This window comes from Triticum dicoccoides, chromosome 7A (genome assembly GCF_002162155.2).
Source record: "Triticum dicoccoides isolate Atlit2015 ecotype Zavitan chromosome 7A, WEW_v2.0, whole genome shotgun sequence".
Lineage (NCBI taxonomy): Eukaryota > Viridiplantae > Streptophyta > Magnoliopsida > Poales > Poaceae > Triticum > Triticum dicoccoides.
The window spans coordinates 619,880,800-619,901,173 of NC_041392.1; the positions used below are offsets into that span (position 1 = coordinate 619,880,800).

Sequence of the window (20,374 nt, forward strand, 5' to 3'; positions counted from 1 at the left end):
ATATGGAGTTGCATGCCTTTGAGGTATAATAAGTTAAGAAGTATAATTTCTTTAATATGTAAATTAACTCTCGGTATGTATGTACTAAGCATTGAAAAAACATACCATGTTTTCTAGTTCTGGGGGGCTTTATTAAACTGTTTTGTTGTTGATGGCATCGAATCCAGAACTTGCACTGACCTTTTTCTGGCATTGACCATCGCCACGTACCAATGCATATTCTTCATATTCATAGGACAACAAACCTGCATTTTAGACATAATTAGTTTTGTACCGTTTAGAAATTGATTGACTTAGAGTAGTGTGACTTACCATATCATGGGAAAGGTACTTTTCGCTATGAATACTAGCATATGTATTGTTCTGTAGATAATGGGTACAACTTGGAATGCTTTCGTCTCTGACCAGCACATCGCTAACTGGTGCTCTCTGTAGGTAGATCATCCCGTCGGCCCGTACATCTAGATTGGGGCGCATGTGACGTACCCATGTTATGGCTGCATCCAAGATCTGAATGGAAAAACAGTAAAGAATTGAAATAGAAAGAACAATTTGTTAATTATTTAAGAAGTTAGCACATAGCTTGCATTGCAGCCATCCGTCCTTACTACTTTTAAAGCTTGGAGCTGTCAAGCATATAAGATCAGCGTGATAGAGATGAATTTCATCAATTTCTACCAACACATTCAAAGACGAGGATTTGTTGACATATTCAATGACCTCTTCAACTATCTTCTCATCTGGAGCATCATCTGTTCCTGTTATGGGAGTACTCATGTCTTTTGGAGTTATCTTGCCTCTTTTAGTTCCCTTGGGTTGATCAAAATAAACAGAATCCTTGTTATTTGCAAAAGTGGATTTCCTTTTTCTCTTCTTTTGTCCCGTCATCGTAGACTCTCCTCCCTGCGTGTCCGAGGGAGGAGGCTTTAAAAAAATAGCGACTCACATGATTAATGTATTTACTTATGTCTAATTTCCGGATATCGTCTCTGTTAAACTCATTTTGCTCACTAGTGGTGTCAATCTGAGCACCCTGCAAGTCGGAGGGAGGAGCTTGTAAAATGAGAAAAATAACTCACATAATTAACATAGTTACTAAATTACATCAAAGCCTAAGGCCAAGTCACGCCCAGGAAGGGACGAGGTAACAAATTTGTGGTTGTTGTTGTACTCATATTTTGGTTGTCTCCAATAGTCCTGCATAAGTGTCTGGTTGTCATTATTTTATACATAGGAAGGAAGGAGTGATTAAGTGCGTGTTTGGATGGTAGCGTACTTACATTGGTTTTTAGGTTGGCGTATAGCTAGTTCCTCACATCTGCATTTTTCTTGTCTAGGTGCTTGAATTTCTGCAGCATCCTATAGACTCGCGTACAAATGTTGCGCAAATACACGCACCCGGAGAAGGAAAATGCAGATATGAGAAACTAGCTATACGCCAACTTGAACGCCAATTTAAGTACCCTACCATCCAAACATGCACTTAATCACTCTTTCCTTCCTATGTATAAAATAATGACAACCAGGCACCTATGCAAGACTATTGGAGCCGACCAGAATATGAGTACAACGACAACGACAAATTTGTTACGTCGCCCCTTTGTGTGGGCATGACTTGGTCTCAGACTTTGATATAATTTAATAACTATGTTAAGTATGTGAGTTATTTTTCTCATTTTACAAGCTCCTCCCTACGACTTGCAGGGTGCTCAGGATGACACCAATAGTGAGCAAAAGGAGTTTGACAGAGACGATGCTCGAAAATCAGATGTAAATAAGTACATTAATTATGTAAGTTGCTATTTTTTTTTAAAAACTCCACCCTCGGACACGCAGGAAACGGGAGGGTCTATGGTGACGGGACAGAAGAAGAGAAAAAGGACACCCACTTTTGCAAATAAAAAGGATTTTGTTTATTTTGATGAACCCAAGAGAACTAAAAGAGGCAAGATAACTCCAAAAGACATGAGTACTCCTAGAACGGGAACAGGTGATGCTCCAGATGAGAAGATAGTTGATGAGGTCATTGACTATGTCAATACATCCCCGTCTTTGGAAGTGTTGGTAGAAATTGATGAAATTCATCATATTGCGCTGTTCTTAGATGCTTGACAGCTCCGAGCTTTAAAAGTAGTACGGACGAATGGCCGCAATGCAAGGTATGTGATAACTTCTTAAATAATTAACAAACTGTTATTTTCTATTTTGATTCCTTACCGCTTTGCGATTCAGATCTTGGATGCAGCCATAACATGGGTACGTCACATGCCCTCCAATCCAGATGTATGGGCCGACGGGAAGATCTACATAGAGAGGGCATTAGTTAGCAGTGTGCTAGTCAGAGATGGAAGCATTCCAAGTTGTACCCGTGATCTACAGAATAAACATATGCTAGTATTCATGGCAAAAAGTACTTTTCCCATGATATGGTAAGTCAAACTAGTCTAAGTCAATTTCTAGATGGTACAAAACTAATTATGTCTAAAATGCAGGTTTCTCTTCGTATGAATATGAAGCATATGCATTCATATGTGGCGGTTGTCAATGCCAAAAAGGGGGAGCGGAAGTTCTGGATTCGATGCCATCAACAACAAAACAGTTTAAGAAAGCCCACCCGAAACTAGAAAACATGGTACATTTTTCAGTGCTTATACATACATACATACCGAGAGTTAATTTTGATATTATATGTCTTATACTTATTAACTTATTATACCTCAAAGGCATTCAACTCCATAAGAAAGTAGCATATCAACATGGTTGCCGAAAAGTCGGTACTTGGCAGGATTTCGACATCAACACTTGGACACTTCAAGTTATCAAAAATATACCACAACAAAAAGACAGGTACTGTACACAACATTTAAAACCACACAGTTAGTATTCATAGTGATTTTTTTTATAATAATCCATATGATTGCAGCATGTCGTGTGGGATTTTATTTGTAAAGAATATGTAAAAGTTTACAAGCGACAATGTAGATGGAGCCTACATAGCAGTACGATGTACACACTTATTTTAACCACACCATTCCCATTGTTACAACTGTGAGACTAACTCAACCTATTACGCAGGACAACATCCTCGGGTTCAAGAAACAACTCACTGCCTTCCTAGTGGAGTCTCCATTGAACATGAAAGGACGGTGAAACGACGAGGACTAGAAGATAGTCAAAGTCATGAATGAAGGATGAAGAGAGTTGAAAGTTGTTAGGATTTGCTAGTTTTCTAGAATAATATTTGGATTAAGATTAGTTCAAACTTTACGCTCATATTTTTAAGTTGTGATTGAACTTTAGGAAGTTTTACAATTTATTTAGTGTTTCTTATGAGAATCAATTGAAACGAATACATGTGTAATTGCATGGTGAAGCAGCTGAAATCTATGCTTTGCAAAATTGCAAAGAGAGAAGATAAGAGGACTCTACGAGTTAATTTCAGCAATTAAATTGCAACTTGCCGCTCGGAAAAAAGAAGAAACATGGGAATTTATGCCTCTATATTTTAGGAGTTTATTTTAACCAGGTGGCACTAATACTCTTTTAGAAGATATGTGAGTTTTATAACATGCTAAACACCAAGCGCTGCTTAAATCGGTGATGTGTCCAAGCCGGGTTCACGCGGCGTGTGCTGCCGGAGTGGAGGTCGCACACATCTCCAGCTTGGGGCGTAGGCAGGGACCTGCGCGGAGAAGAAGACGACAGGGTTCCAGGGGATCAATGACATCAAGGGTGGCGAGTCCTCCTCGAGCTCCTTGCATTGGGAGGAAGAGGGAGGGTGGCGTAGCGTAGGTGGAGAGGAAGAGGGGCCTAGCTCGGCAGCCTCCTGATTCGCCAATAGATGGTAGGTGCACGTCGGCGGTGGCCGGAACCCTAGTTTTTTTCCTACTGAGCACGGTGGGGAACAAAATGGGAGGGCAAGGACGGGGTGGGGTAGTTCGACACGACGACGGGATGGGCTAGTTCGACACACAGGCGGGCTGATTTTTTTACCTCGGGGGCAGGCTGAAACTTTTTCTTCCCAAAATGCCCTCACGAAATATATACTGGATGACAAAAGCGAAGCGGTGCATGCTATACCTATCACGGTTCCCATTCGCGCAGTGGAGTAGTATAAATCACTCCAACTGTTCACTGTTATGATTTGACGGCCCATACTTAACCCAGGGTACCGTAAAAGAGCTCGCATACAAAATGAGCTCAAACCTAGGCCCGTGACAAAAATAAAACATATTGCCCTTAATTTTTATGCCTATTCCTACCCTCAAGAAATCAATGGTCCGATTGAGTTATACTGGTACCTCCCGTATCAGCGGTATAGGGTACCATAAAAATGCTCTTAGGTTAATTTCGTGTTCGCACAATCGACAAGATGGAGATGGTGAGGGGAACGGATGTTATGATGACTGAGACATTTATTATTGTTTTCAGTCATTTGAACTGCAGTTCTATTCTTGGTTTTCCGTTTGTGCTCTTACTTTCCCCGAACAACATGAACCAACATAATTTTGAGATGTCACCCTTTTTTCTGTCTAGAATTTAGCTTCATTCAAGAAGCCTTCACCTCTAGTACCTCTGCGCGACGATAAGGATAAGCACGACGATGAGGAGGAGGAGGAGGAGGAGGACGACGACGATGAGGAGGAGGTAATAATTTTAGTTCAATCTTCTAAGGCTAGAATACTATGTTTTTTTCCTGGCTGAATTCACTGGATTTTATTTTACTTTTGTCCGCGGTTTAATCACTACTACTAATTTATATATACCGCTAATCAGTGGATGAGTGATGAAAAGGAACCTGGTAATGGTGTGGAACTGCAAGCCCGGGACGAGGAGGACGGGCTTGAGATGGTAACACTCTTTATTTTAATCTAGATGCTACAATACCAGAATTTTTTGCCAGCTGAATTCACTAGATTGATTTTATTTTTGTATGCTTTTAACAAATTTCCCAACTAATCTGCGTACCTCTAATCAGTTGATAGGCGATGAAAAGCGACTGCTAGTGATGCTGAACTGCAAGTCCCTGGTGAAGGTGAACAAGAATGCAAGAAAGGCAAGATTATTAGTAAGCTTTGAGTGCGAGGAAGAAGAAATTGAGGCTAGACGACCAAAGAACTCTCTTTAGTCGATGATGATATTTGTGTAAACACATGCATGCTCGTTATTGCGGCACAATTAACTCTTGGATCTGATTATGTATTTCAAAATGTGATATTTATACTTAGATTCAAATAGTAAAAATTTAATAAATCTACCGCCTAATTAATTCATTAGCTCGTTCATCGAGACAAATTAGTATCATTGCATTTTTTATTTGATGTTAGCAGTGTGGCCATGAATCCTTGATTATGTAGCTATAAATATTACTGGGAAAATGAATTTTAGTCGATAAAATTGGAGTCATGTTCCAAACAATTGAAACACTGCCAATCAGATTATTACCATAATGGATACATATTATTACTTGATGCTTGTTTTTATTCTAATTACTAGCGAAACAGGTGCTGCCAAATGTATGCAATTGGATTGTATAAGCGCTTTGTTATACTTGTTTTTTTTTGCGGGGAATACTTGTTGTGTTGTCCATGTTCCATGTTGTAGCAGTAGTCTGCTTTATTTTGTCAGATCCTTATTATTTAACTTGGGCTTGAACACTTGGGAGTTAGCTGGCTTGCTTTTCGATATCTACAGCCCACTGTGATGGCAATTATAGAGAAAGATAGAGTAACTAATAAAATATCTTTGTTACTTAGGTCATTTAGTTGAATGGATTTATTTGAACTTTCATTTATCAAAATTTTCAATGCTGCAAACCATCTCCCAGCTAGGACGTGACAGAATGGATGGTTTTGTACATTGAACATATTGACACGACTGTGAACTTGGTGAGAGTTTAACAAAATAAGTGGCGAAGTCATGTTCTGAATTACAAAATTTGGAATATATGCTTAATAAGTCATTTCCCTTTTTAAATAGGGACAAAATACACATTATATCATTAAAAGTCTGCACAACTCCTTACTCTTAGGTGTCTGCACTCTATTTTTTTATCGGGTGCCTTTATTCTGTTTCCACATTTTTACTTAAGTGTCCATGCTTTGTCCATGGCCACTCAGAATTTTCCAATACACTTATTGCATGTATGCTTTCCAACTTTCTTGATTAAACGGAGTCGTCAAACTGATTCTTACGATGTTGTTTGGTTGTTCTGGCAGTATCTGGTGACATGAGAAGTCAGAAGAGGCAACAAAACTGTTGGTTGCGGCCATGGCTGCAGTACTGGGTCTTATAATATTCAACATCAGCTATCGCAGGCCTTGTGTTATGTGCAACTTTTATGATTATGTCCTGAAAAATGCCTATGTTTCTCATTTGAGTAGAATGGATACCACCATCTATTTTAGTTATACCAAAAGAAAAATAAGCATGTCTCCATTTCTCATTTGAGTAAAATGGATACATCATCTTGGACAGGTGAACGTGAATAAATCAAGGTGTCATGCATTTCAGGTCTACATAGGAAAATTTGGGTACTCAGCTGAAACATCCACGTGGACCCCAAGGCTCTGATTTCTGCTGAATTTACCTCGATGTACTCTTCCACAAAACATATCAGTTCGTTCTCCCGTAAAAAAAGAACGACATGAGGCAAGAAGCACGGCAGAGGAGCTGAGATCCACGCAGCCAGCGGTAGACACGACCACCGATGGCCACGTCTAGGCCCTCTATCTCATTCACTCCATTGCTCGAACCATGTTCCCTCTGCCCTGCTGCCCTGCACCACATCAAGCGTGGCAGCCATCGGTGCCCTCTACCGCACCGCCTTGCATGGCCTCAAGTGCAGCAGTCATCGGTGCCCTCTGCTGTGAGCCCGTCCCTTCCCCCCGACCTCTCCATCTCATCTGGAGAGGTAGCCCTCCCCTAGTCTTGTTGATCCTCTTCTTTCTCTCGCTTCTCAAGCCGGCGAAGTAACCATCCCCTAGCTTCCTCGACACGCCAACCATTAGACTTCGACGCATTGACCGTTGAATCCAAGTGGTTGGCGATGGGGACAGGTGATGGTGTCCTGGCTAAGGGGCCTCTCACCACGTCGACTCCTGCCCGATGGGACGGACTGAGAACCCTTTGTCGGTTCCATCCTGGGCCACTCTGCAGCCATGACAATTACAAGGAGATTCAGAAGACTTGGTGTATACTCCAAGATGCTGAATCCATGGAGGACTATGCCTCCCTGTACGACTAGGAATTTTTGAAATTTATTTAATATTTTTAATGACTTTTTTGTTCACTCCCGAGCTCATCGTAGCCTGGGAGCCAAAACGCTGCTCTCATATCCTGGCAGCTATAAGCAATATATAGGAGCTCCAAATGGTAGCTATATACGGGCCAAAGCTAGAAATATCACACTGATTGCCCAGAGGCATCCAACATTAGTCATAGCCCATTTCGCCATTTCCCACCCCCTTATATTAGTTTCATATTTTCCTCAGAATTTCGTTTTATTTTTGCATATGATTTTATTTTTATGGGTTTCCTTCTTTATTTTATTTTATTTATTTTATTATTTCATTTTATATTTTCTAAAATAAATATAAACAGTTTCTACAAAGACCACAATTTAAAAAAGTACAAGGTATTTTTAGATACACGAATTTTTAATAAGAATACATGAAACATTTTTTGTGGGCATTTAAACCTTTTAAAATGAGACGAGCATTTTTCCATAAATACATGAACAATTTTTAAATAAAATGAATATTTTTTAAATTAAAAAAATGGGCAGCCCGGTGCACGTAGCCCCCGCTTACACAGAGCCCGGGAAAAAATTCCCTAACTCCATTACCAATTTTTTTAGAAATACAGAAACACTTTTATAAATTTTGATAAAAATAAAAAAAAATCTTATTATTCCCTAATTAATTATACTTTTAAAATTTGATGCACACAATTCAAAAATTATATTAGTTTGCATGCTTACATTATTGAATGTTTTTATTAACATCCCATTTATTTCCCAGTCAAACGTCCTAGGTGAGGTCGTTGCGTAAATGTGTCAGTATCATAAGAACGCGCCTGGGGTGGGTGCTAACGACCACAAGAGGCAGAATGTGGTCGCTATAGACGATTTTGCCCACATCTATAGATGCATACACAACTGAAGCTTTGGCAATCAAGAAAGGACTTGAACTTGCAAAGTTTTGGGTGTCTATAAACTACTGGTCCATTTAGATTGTGTGGAGTCGGCGAAAGAAATTCAGCAAGGAGTGATCAACTCGCAACCCATATTCTTAATGATTGCTTCATTTTTCGTAATAAATTTGGCCATGTTATTTTTGAGCATTGTGCACGAGAGACGAATCGTGTGGCTCATGAACTAACTAGTAGGGCTAGGGTTGAATTTTTCCATTTTCCTTTTATTTACATTTTCTTTTGAGTTGAGTTTTGCATTTTTATTTCGATTTTATTTTATTTTTGTATTTTAAAATAAAAAATATTATAAACAATTGTGAACATTTTTTCCAAATACAGGAACACATTGGACAAACATACGGACATTTCGTAAGATACTACATAAACCTTCTTAAAATGGATGAACATTGTTAAAGGGTATGGCCACTTTCCAAAATTACATGAGCATTTATTTCAGTAAATAAACATTAAAAAATACATGATTTTTCAAACGGTGTGATCAGTTTTAAGAACTACACGAACGACTTTGAAATTACGTGAATATTTTTAAAATGCGTAAACAGTTTTTAAATTTCATGAACAATTGTTAAAATACGAAAACACTTTCTGAATTACGTGAATATATATTAAAATTCAAATACCTTTGAAATCCTGCGGGTGATTGGGGAACTATGGACGCTTTGAGCGTTAAATAGAATTATGCTTGGTGGGTACATTTGCGACATAACATGATGTGAATTTGCCTCCCGCTCTTTGTTAGCGAAATCCCCATTTGACGCATTATGCTTCCAACTGTCCACCTTTCGCGGGAACAACTAATGAAGGAGTACACCTTCGGGAGCCCCCGCAAGGGCCACCTGGGGTGGGCTGAGAGTGTGTTACTTGGCGCGCTCTCAGCCGCCGTCACGTGTTGCGATTTGGGTGCTTCATTTGTTTTTTTTTATTTTTCCGTATGAGTTTTCGGGTTTTTGGATGGTTTATTTTGGGGGTTTGGGTTTTTGTTTCCCCCCATGTCTTTCTTAGGTTTTTGACAAAAAACATTCTGAATTTTTTCATGTGCGGAAAAATGCATTTTTTTTCTTCCGCAAAAGGCATGGTCATGCCCCTCGGAATGAAAAAACACATTTTTTTTTCACGAGAGGCATGAATTTGCTTCCGCGAGAGGCACAACCGTGCCTCTCGAAAATGGAAAAACATGTTTTTTTCTTCACGAGGGGCGCGGATTTGCTTCCACGAGTGGCACAGTCGTGCTTCTCGGAAACGAAAAAAACACGTTTTATTTTTCTTTTCTCTTCTGCAAGAGGCATGGATTTGCTTCTGCGAGAGGCACATTTGTGCCTCGAAAATGGAAAAACGAGTTTTTCCTTCCACGAGAGACACACATTTATTTCTTGTGGAGGCACGGATTTGCTTCCGCGAGAGCCGAGAGGCACAATCGTGCCTCTTACGGAAAAGAAAACATGCTCCCAGTTCGGTTTTTTCATCCATTTTTTTTCATGAGAAAAAAATTCGTCAAAACATATGAACATGTAATCTAGTTTTGAAGATCTCGACATGAGGAATCCAACAATGAAAATCGTTGAAGATTTGGACGCATGGCTTAACTGATAAAATGTTTTGAATAAACGGATCTACGAAAAAAAAACTTTCAGGTTGTAACAAGTGGTACACAAGCAATGCGTCACTTTTCGCTATCGGTGTGGGAGTGACCTTCGCAAAGAGTGCTACTTAATTAGTGATTTCGACCTGTCGCATAGGGTCTTGCGATCGAGCGGCCAGTTGGGCCGACCCGTGAAGGTCTTGCAGCGTTTTCGGTTTCTGGGGTTTCTAGTTTGGAACCTGGTCTTTTCTTTTTACATATACTTTACTTTTTTCGTTCTGCTTTTTATTTTTCATTTTTTCTTTCTCTGTTTCTCTTTTCTTTTGATTTTTGAACTTTACTTTTTGACAAGATTTTCAGAAATGTTCACATTTTCGAAATTTTGTTCATTTTTACATAAAAAGTTCTTTTCTTCAAATTTAGTTCAGAAATTGCAAAAAAAATTTAGAATTTCAATTTTTGTGTTTCTTTGTAAAAAAGTTCGAAAATTAATTTTTTTTCAGAAATCACGAAAAGTTTTGAATTTCAAAATTTGTTTGTTTCTTTTAAAGAAACACAAACATCCTTTTCAGAAATTCCAAGAAAATTGTATATTAGATATTTCCATATTTTTTGAAACTTTAAATTTTTTGTTCACAAGTTTTAAATATTCGCAATTGCAAAAAATATTTTTGTTTTCAAAATTTGATCTCAAATTCAAAAAATCTTCATTTTTCCATTTTTTTTGAAAATAAAACAAATATTTTGTGGGAATTTCATAAAACCCGTGCCTTCTGATAAGCTTGTTCACAATTTCGCAAAATGTTCCTGTTGTCAAAATTTAGTAAAAAAATGCAAAAATGTTCATGTTTTCAAAAATTGTGTGCAAATTCCAAAAATGTTCTCCTTTTGAAAATATGTTCGTAATTTCAAAAAAATCCCATTTTTATTTTTCTATGTTTTTCATTTTTTTTGCATTTTCCAAAAATAGGTCATAGTTTTGAAAATGTTCTCGCTTAGATTTTTTCCCCTATTTTGTCAAGAAATGCTTGATATTTCGAAAATGTTCGAGTTTTATAAAACTTGGAAATGTTCGTGTCTAAAAAATTATTTAATTTTGTCAAATAATCAGATTCAAAATTTCAGAAAAACTTTAAATCTTTCATGGGTTTTGTTCATATATACTGCGCCGTCAGTCTAAGCATTAAATCCTTTTGTACTACAGTGGCTAGCGACGTTGTTAACTTTGTTGGAGGTCGTGTGTTTGAATGATCCCACACACTCTTATTTTGTGAATTATTTATTTAAGTGTTGCCGCTGCCGTTACCTTCTTTAAGTATCACAATGCAAATTTAGCAGTAGAGTCATCCTGTCGCAGTGGCTACCAACACGAGAGCTTCTGCTGGTCGTCTGTTCGATTCCCATCTAGAGCGGTAGTTATTCAATGCCCAGGTCAGTTGTTCCTATGGGAATCGCCGCATGTTTGGCGCAATATTTAGCGGGCCTCCTCATATTTGCGCCAGATCTTGATTATCTATATGAATCTTCTCTTTACCTAATATAGTATAATAATAAGGAACAGAAACCTTTCACAGTTCTCCATATGTCACCGTTTTATATCTGTTGATCTTATGTTAACCATAAAGATTAACGGTTGAGATCCTCTCGTTCGCCTACGTCGTCTTGTGCCGGTTCGTTCCTTCGTGCGCTTGGTCATGTGAGTTCAAGTTGTATACGTTATAGCCTAGGAACAATGGACCGTATTCAATGTTCAGGAAAAGAACTGAGCGTATCCGGGTCCAAGTCCAAAAATAGGTGCTTTTCTTCTTCTTTTAGCCCATATCGATTAGATCCAGCCGGCCGCACTAATCTCCACCGAACCTCTCTTGCTATGACTCTGTTTCCCCCACCCCTTCAGACGCACCACTGATGGCACCGCCCAGATCAGGCGCTCCGTGCGCCACTTCATCTCTCGGCGCGGGCGCCCAGATCAGGCGCTCCGTGCAATCTGTGAGCCTCTGGCTCAGCCCTGCAGTGAAGGGTCTCCTCTAGGCTTGACTTCTTGCGCTCCCGTCAGCGGCCTCATGGTGCCGACATAGATGGATATGCATCGTGCTGATGCAGAGGCCGGTTTTTTTTCCCCTTTTCGAAAAAAAAGATGGAAACCCATCCGAGTACTAGGAGGATGCTAAGTGGCTGGGCCTGCAGCTGGCAACGAGCGCAGCATGCTCAGGGACAGTTTCGTCGAATCGAAGTTGAGTGACGTACACAAGATACTAATTGTTGCTGCCTCAGTCTCCAGCATGACGGCGTCAGCCATCTCTCGCGCCAGCCTGACCTCCCGTGCTCCTAGCCTTGACCCTCCTCGCTTCCTTGCGGTGAGCATTTGCCGGCAGCGGCTCGATCCCTGCGGCGCTATCGAGGAGGACCTGGGGACTGGGGTGAACTCGGCATGCATGTTCTCACTCCTCATCGACCTTGCTATTGCAGCCTCGGTTTTGAAGCCAATGGGTGACCTCTAATTCGCCCTTGAAGCAAATATCAAACAAAACGTAAAGAGGAAGAATGTGAGCTTGCCTGCAGTAGCAACCTCGCTAAGAGCAGGGGAAGGTGTCAGGCTGGAACCACACATCTTGCGTTTAGTTGCATGAGCTGGTTTACGAGAGGTATCTCTAAGTGAAAATTCCAATCAATTTTCTCCACATCTCTCAAGCCACAATAAGCACCCTAGGACTAGGAGGATTTGGTATGATGGTACTTGAGTAACTCATTGCTCATATTCAGAAACAAACAATGGCTTGCACTTCATGTTAGCAAAGGTACAACTTTGCCTGTACTGTATGCACGTAATATAGGATTTGTGTGGCTCTTATACATGAAATATGTATTATCATGCAACTCAATATGAGTTTCAGTGGAAACCTTGGTATTTTTCGCAGGTGCAGGACAAGGGATCGACTACGACTAACTCCTCATGTACGCCGTCAGACATCTGTTGCATCCGCGCGAAGCTTTCAATCTCGCTCTTCCGCCGAGTTTGCCGAAACATCATCTGCACGTGCTCCATCAAAGGCACCGCATCGTCCAATTCTATCAGCAGTTCTGCACTTTAAACTAATGACTTCATGGTGTAAGGAAGATGTAATTTTGATATCAATGATGCAAACAAATAAGATTGATCCTAAAGAAAAAACAGTAATGGTATAAAATATGAACTTTTGGTTACTGTCTTTGCATTAAGAACATGGAAACATATTCATTATAGTGATGGCTTGGCTATCAGGGAAAGAAACAGTAAGCAAATAACACCAAAATTGTTATATAGGAACACAGCCAGTTTTCATCTTAAGAGAGCCAGTGGTCCGCGCAAACACAGTCTCTATGCAGTGGCATCACCTCCCTACCGGCTCTCCCTCCAGCACGCCGCTGTGCAGGTGGTCACGAATCTGGCGGCGCAGTCGCCGGATGCGAAGAAGCTCGAATGCTTCTACCTCCACTGGGTTGACATGTAAGATAAGTTATGCCCCCCTCATCTGCACTCTCCTACCTATGATGTTTCAGCTAGATTCATGTCACACGTAGGTTGTGGAACAGGAGATCGAAACAATATGATGTGCACATTAGAAACTTCTCTACGGTTCAATTGGACCAAGAATTTACTGGCATTGTGTATTTGGTATTTTTACCTAATAATAAAGCAAATTGGATTTCTTTCGTCCGTCATGGCATTTTTTAGAAAAGTCCTTCTATTTCAGATAATTCAACCCGCAGTCCTATTTTAAGTTAAAACGAATCGTTATTTTCATATTTTACACAAAAGTCCCTGTCTTTTTTTGAAATCAACCCGCCGTCCGGATTTAAGTCACACCCGAACCGTTATTTTACATTTTTCGAAACCTCTCTGATGTTTTAGGTAATTCATCCGCGGATCATATTTAAGTCAAACAAATGCTTTTTAAAATCATCCATATCTTTTAAACCGTAACTCCGATTTGAACATGTTACGTATGAAATTTGATTAGAAAAATATGTAGAATATGAATATGAGATTATTTTTATCTGTTAAGTATTTTTAAATATTATTTTGGAATATATTTGAGTCAAATCAAATGATTTTCTAAATTATCTGTATCTTTTAAACTGTAACTTTGATTTTAACATATTATATATAAAATTTAATTAGAAAAATGTGTGAAATCTAAATATGATGTTAATTTTACCTGTTAAATATTTTTAAAATATTGTGATGGAAGCAAACTTATAATTTATAGCACAAGATCCATTTTTTTCATACCGGCGGCGATCCAGATTGCAAATATACACCCCACTATAACCATATAGGGAAAAGAAAACATCGATAACTACACATGCATATCTCTGAAAACTGTCGCAGGGAAAAATAACAGATTTCTCATCGAGAGAGAGAGAGAGGAGGAGAGGGAGGAGAGAGGGAGATAGAGACGTCTTAGAAATAATCATATTCAACACACGTTTTTTGTTGTTTTATGTGAACACTGAGGCCATCGACGGCGAGGGTGAGAAGGAGGATAAGCGACAACACAAATATGATGCCTCGCAAAAATAAAGAAGATGGACCTATTGTGGTCTTGAGTGATGGTTGTTGAGTTAAGAGCGTGTGTTATGTTTTCTCTCCCGTTGCAATGCATGAGCTCTTTTGCTAGTTAAATACAGATTCTTTTGGAAGTCGTAGTTATGAATATTATGCTACTACATGAGTTTGAATCTTGGTCGTCAACTAATAAATTTTGAACAATAAGGTTATTTCTTTCTGCTATTGATGCACGCGCCAAAACAAAGCTCTCCTTTCTATTAACATATTCCATCAGGATTTATCTGATGCAAACCTGTTAATGACTGATTGAGCCGTTCGTCCCATGGCTTGAATAACACTGTATGTTGTCGCTCCACTTTGTGTCAGTGGCTGTCAAAGTTATCTATCAAAGATTTGGTCTATGAGGTGCGTTAATACTGCTGTTTAGGGTGACCGCTACACGTTTGATGCTTCTCTTCATTCAGCATTGTCGTTCCACTAGGAGTTCTATTGGGAAGTGGTCCAGCGTTGTACATATGCCACTAAGAATGGTGGCCTTTATATGTTTTACTGAATATTTATTTGTCAGTGGCTTGCAGTTTCTCTATACAATTTTGTATGCCTGATTATACATTTTTTTTAGAGAAAAGGCAAGCGTCCGACTTTATAAATAAAGTCACCAGCCAGAGTCATAACATCAGCACATAACACCACATAAGTTTAACAGAATAAGGCTAAGAAGTACGAGTATAAGGCATCCAGCCTAACATGGCACGCAGGCCAGCACGTCGAACAACAGAACCATTTAGGAATCCGTCCTCCCGGAGCGCCGCAGCAGGGAAGAAGCCGTAGATTTCATTTTAGACAGCATATCGTCGAAAGCCTCTAGGTCCCCTTCCTTAGTCAATAATCTCCACTGCTGCAAAAAGACATTGACTTTAAATAAGCAACTCACTGGGTTAGCCGGGAAAATGTGTTCAATAATGAACTTGTTTCTAGTAGTCCATAGCGATCAACAGATCGCAGCCCAGCCCACCAGGAAAACCCTCTTAGACTGGCCTGCTAGAGCATTAATACAACGCCGTAAATCCTCAAAAGAAGAAGGATTCCAATTAACACAAAGCCAACGTCTAATGCAACTCCAAATGAATTTAGCCAAAGAACAATGAAAAAAGATATGTTCGGTATTCTCAAGAGCACCACATAGCTGACAGCTGTCAGAGCCCGGCCCCTCTTCTTAATCTGATCAGCCGCAGGGAGTTTACGACGAAGAGCTTGCCATAGGAAGATTTTAATCTCAGGAGGAATGCGAGTAGACCAAATGTTCTTAAACTTATCAGCGCGACCGCCGGAGATAAGTTTAGAATACGCCGATTTAACAGAGAACCGCCCCGAGGAGGAATGGGGCCAAAAACGGAGTCCTCTTCCTCCGAAAGCAAGGGGAAGCAGGCAGTAAGGCGCTGCCCGTCTTCCAACTCCGCAGGGGAAAGAGAACGCTGAAAATCTAAAACCCAACCCTGAACCGAGAGCTCAAAGATAGAGATCTCGGGACCAGCCCTGATTACACTTTTTTCCTTACAAGACCGGAGCTGAACTTCACTTTGCTGATGATGAAACTCTAGCCTATGTTCTAACAACTCTATCTACTGCTCCCATTATTTCTCAGTCTCTGGATTTTTGAAAACAAAGAAAAATCATATTTCACTGGATCATCTAGGGACCACTTTTCTCGCTAAAATCGATAGTCTCCTTACAAATGTAGTCCTGACACGAGCTGTTCTAATGTGTTCGAACATCAAAGGTGAGATTAACTCTTGCTTCCTTTTGTACTGTTTGTGGCTTAGTTTTGTAGATACAAAAGTACATTTATTTAAACATCACTTAATTGTTGATTTATTTTAGTGGCCTTATTTAGAATCTTTTGTTTATTTCTTGCCGGTATGATGAGAATGAATCTTTTGGGCTGAAGAGAATCCTTTGCAGTATATTATTTATGTAGCCTGAGGAAATGTTCAAAACCGCTCTTGTTTAGCTATATATGAGGGATCCTAGCATGGTTGACAGTTGAAACATGACTTAGGATTTTAGCCAAGTTCATTGTCATTCTTTTGGTATTTGTCATTTGTAAACATTCTAGATTATTCTGTAAAAAGAATACAGGCTCATGGTGTTGTGGATTTCTTCGATAAATATTAACCACGGCTAGATTGAGTTAATACTGATGTTGACCACAACAACAATTGTTTAAGCTCCACACTAAATTGTACTCCCTCTGTAAACTAATATAAGAGCATTTAGATCACTACTTTAGTGTTCTAAATGCTCTTATATTAATTTACAGAGGGAGTAGAAACTTGGCTGCAATAGTTTGTATTTTCAGTGAAAGTTGGATGAAATGGTTTTGCAATGTTCACAAATGAGCAGTATTTAGGGACTAAATTGGATGAGTGCGGGGATATTTATTCTCTCGTTGCAACGCACGGTCATTTTTCCTAGTAATAAGATAAAGATTATATTCTGCAACATGTAATTGTATTTGAAAGAGGTTTTCTTCTTAATTTTGTGATATAAAGTTTATATTAGGCCAAACTTTAGCCGAAAATAAGATGAGCCTAATAAACCTGAATGGAGGAAGTAATTAATTTCTTGACTTTTTTTGGGTAAAAAAATCCAGTGCTTGCAATACTCTTGTCCAATACTTTTTTTTGACAAAAGTTCCAATATAATCATCATTAATCATGATAGTATAACAAATACCAGAAATAATAAAAATTACACCCAGATCCGTAGATCACCTAGCGACGACTACAATCACTGAAGCGAGCTGAAGGCGCGCCACCGTCATCGCCCTCCCTCCCTGAGCCAGACAAAACTTGTTGTAGTAGACAGCCGAGAAGTCGTCGTGCTAAGGCCCTATATGACCAACACACCAGAACAACAACCACCGTCATTGAAGAGAAGTTTAGATCGGAAGGATCTAACCTGTAGAGAAACAAACACACACAAACAAAGACCAGATTCTCGTGGATCCATCGAAGACAAACCCCCACAGCCCTCCAATGACGCTAGAAGCACCACCAGTTCGGGGCTAGACGGGGAGAATCTTGTTCCATCTTCAGAAAGCCGTCACCGCCGCATCTCTCTGAGTAGGACACAAATCCTAAAAAAACTCAAAAAAGCATCCAAAACGAAGCTCTCCCGCCGGTAAAGGCCGAGATCCACCACGCCTCCATGGTCCTAAGGCCACAAGAGACAAGATAGACCGACACTGGCGCCGACGTGAGGAAGGAGGTGTTAGATCATACGTATATTGTAAACCGATCGACCCATCATTATAAGGGATCGGTCTAGATTCCTCTAGAAGGCCCGTTTGTATTCTGGAAGGCCTTCTCGCTTCCTCTTCTGTAACCTATGTGATCACGATCTATTTAACACGAAAGCGTCCCTGCCCGAGGCATACGTTCCCACCCATCGCTCCCTCGAGCGCTTTCATGGTAACAGAGCTTGTTCGCCTGTATGGCTGCTTCTTCCTCCTCCGTTTCCCACACACTCAATCAACAAGTCTCTGAAAAGCTCACAAGAGAGAATTATGTCTTGTGGAAGGCGCAAGTCCTGCCCCCAATTCGAGGTGCCATGCTTGCCGGTTATCTGGATGGGTCGGTTCAGGTGCCGGAGAAAACCATCACCACTACCACGGATGGGGGAAGTTAGGAAGCTGTCAATCCTGCCTATGCCCAATGGCTTGCCCAAGATCAACAAGTTCTGGGGTACGTGTTCAATTCTCTCTCGAAGGAAGTGTTGACTCAGGTCGCCTCATTGCTTAGTGCGGCTGAACTCTGGGCAACCCTCGAGCAGATGTTTTCCTCTCGGTCTCGTGCTCGCACCATCAATATCAGGATGGCCATGGCCAACATGCAAAAGAGAAACATGTCTGCTGCAGACTATTTCTCCAAGATGAAGGCCCTTGCGGATGAACTTGCATCTGCAGATTGACGATGACGACCTGATTTCTTATCTATTGGCGGGTCTGGACGTCCAATACAATCCATTGGTGGCATCGGTTCTTGGGAGACCCACAACATATCCAATTACTCTCAATGAATTCTATGCTCAGCTCCTTAGCTATGACACACGCATGGATATTCTCCACTCTGGGGGCACCGGTGGCCCTGGATTTCAAGTCAATTCTGCTCGCCGAGGACGTGGCGGGTTTGGACAGCATGGCCGTGCAGGAGGCCGTGGTGGTCGTACTGCACACCGCGGTGCAGAAAGCCGCGGAGGAGGCCGTGGTGGCTACGGTCGTGGCTATTAGGGAGAATCCACTGTGATTTGTCAAGTCTGCTCCAAGCCCAATCATAGTGCCCAAGATTGCTGGTACCGGTTTGATCCTGACTACGTACCTGATGAAACTCATCAAGCTGGTTCTGCAATAATGTCTTATGGTATTGACACAAACTGGTACCTTGACTCCGGAGCCACTGATCATATCACTGGAGAGCTCGACAAATTAACTACTCGAGAACGATACAACGGCCACGACAAGGTTCATACCGCAAATGGAGCAGGTATGGAAATTAGTCACATCGGTAGCACTACTATTCATTCCCAAAAACACAAACTTCATCTCAAGAATATTTTGCATGTCCCTGAGGCAAAGAAAAGTTTGGCCTCTGCTCATAAAATTGCTATTGACAACAAGGCCTTTGTTGAAATTCATCCTGAATTTTTTGTTGTCAAGGATGAGGTCACGAGGGAGGCTCTTCTTCACGGTAGATGTCATGGTGGTCTTTATCCCTTCAAGTCATCATCCTCCTCGCCAATAAAGCAAGTGTATAGTGCCACCAAACCATCATCTACGTGGTGGCATCATCGCCTTGGACATCCATCCCCAAGGATAGTTCAAAAAATTATAAATAAAAATGAGCTTCCTTGCTCAAATGACTCTAGCATTGAGTCGATTTGTGATGCTTGCCAGCAAGCTAAAAGTCATCAACTTCCCTACCCCACATCTACTAGTATTTCAAGTTCACCTTTAGAACTTGTGTTTTCCGATGTGTGGGGACCAGCGCCATGTTCTGTTGGTAGAAACACTTATTATGTGAGTTTCATCGATGACTTCAGCAAGTTCACATGAATTTATCTTCTTAAGAAACGCTCGGATGTGTTCTCTATTTTCTTAAACTTTCAGAAACTCGTCGAACGTCGACTCGATAAGAAAATTCTTACCATGGAGACTGATTGGGGAGGTGAATATCAAAAACTAAATACCTTCTTTCAAAAGATAGGGATTTCACACCATGTTTCATGCCCTCATGCACACCAACAGAACGGGTCTGCTGAGCGAAAACACAGGCACATAGTTGAAGTTGGGTTGTCTCTTCTAGCTCAAGCATCTATGCCACTAAAATTTTGGGACGAAGCGTTTCTCATTGCCACATATCTCATTAATATTGTGCCTAGTAAAGTGATCAATTATCAAACGCCTGTTGAGCGTCTCTTTTCTACCAAGCCAGACTACTCATTTCTCAGAATATTTGGATGTGCATGTTGGCCACACCTACGTCCATACAGTTCCCGCAAACTTGAATTTCGCTCTAAACAATGCACTTTTCTTGGTTACAGTCCTCAACACAAAGGCAACAAATGTCTTGAAATCTCCACTGGTGGTGTATATATTTCACGAGATGTAGTCTTTGATGAGTCAGTTTTTCCTTTCAAAAATCTACACCCTAATGCCGGTGCCCGCCTATGCCAAGAAATCCTCCTCTTACCTCCTACCCTTACCAATCTCAAAATTCCAGGGGATGAAATAGTAGGTGCTGACCAATTGACTAATGACCATACTAATCATGCCTCTGGAAGCTTTGAATCTGGTGTGCAGGTTACGCAAAGCAGTGAAAATGGTGCAGAAAGTAATGCGGAAAATGAAGAAAACAGTGGCTATAATGGGCCACATGGAGATGCAAATGATCCCGGGGGCAATCCCGAGGACGACCCCCCTGGCACTGACAATGTGGGATCCGAGAATGATTCTCCCGCCCACTCTGCGC

At 40.6% G+C, this 20,374-nt stretch overlaps 1 pseudogene; it reads left to right on the plus strand.

Annotated features, from left to right (window-relative positions):
- The first annotated feature begins 18,309 nt into the window (after window positions 1-18,309).
- Window positions 18,310-18,454, plus strand: LOC119334880 (annotated as a pseudogene).
- The last annotated feature ends 1,920 nt before the right edge of the window (window positions 18,455-20,374 follow it).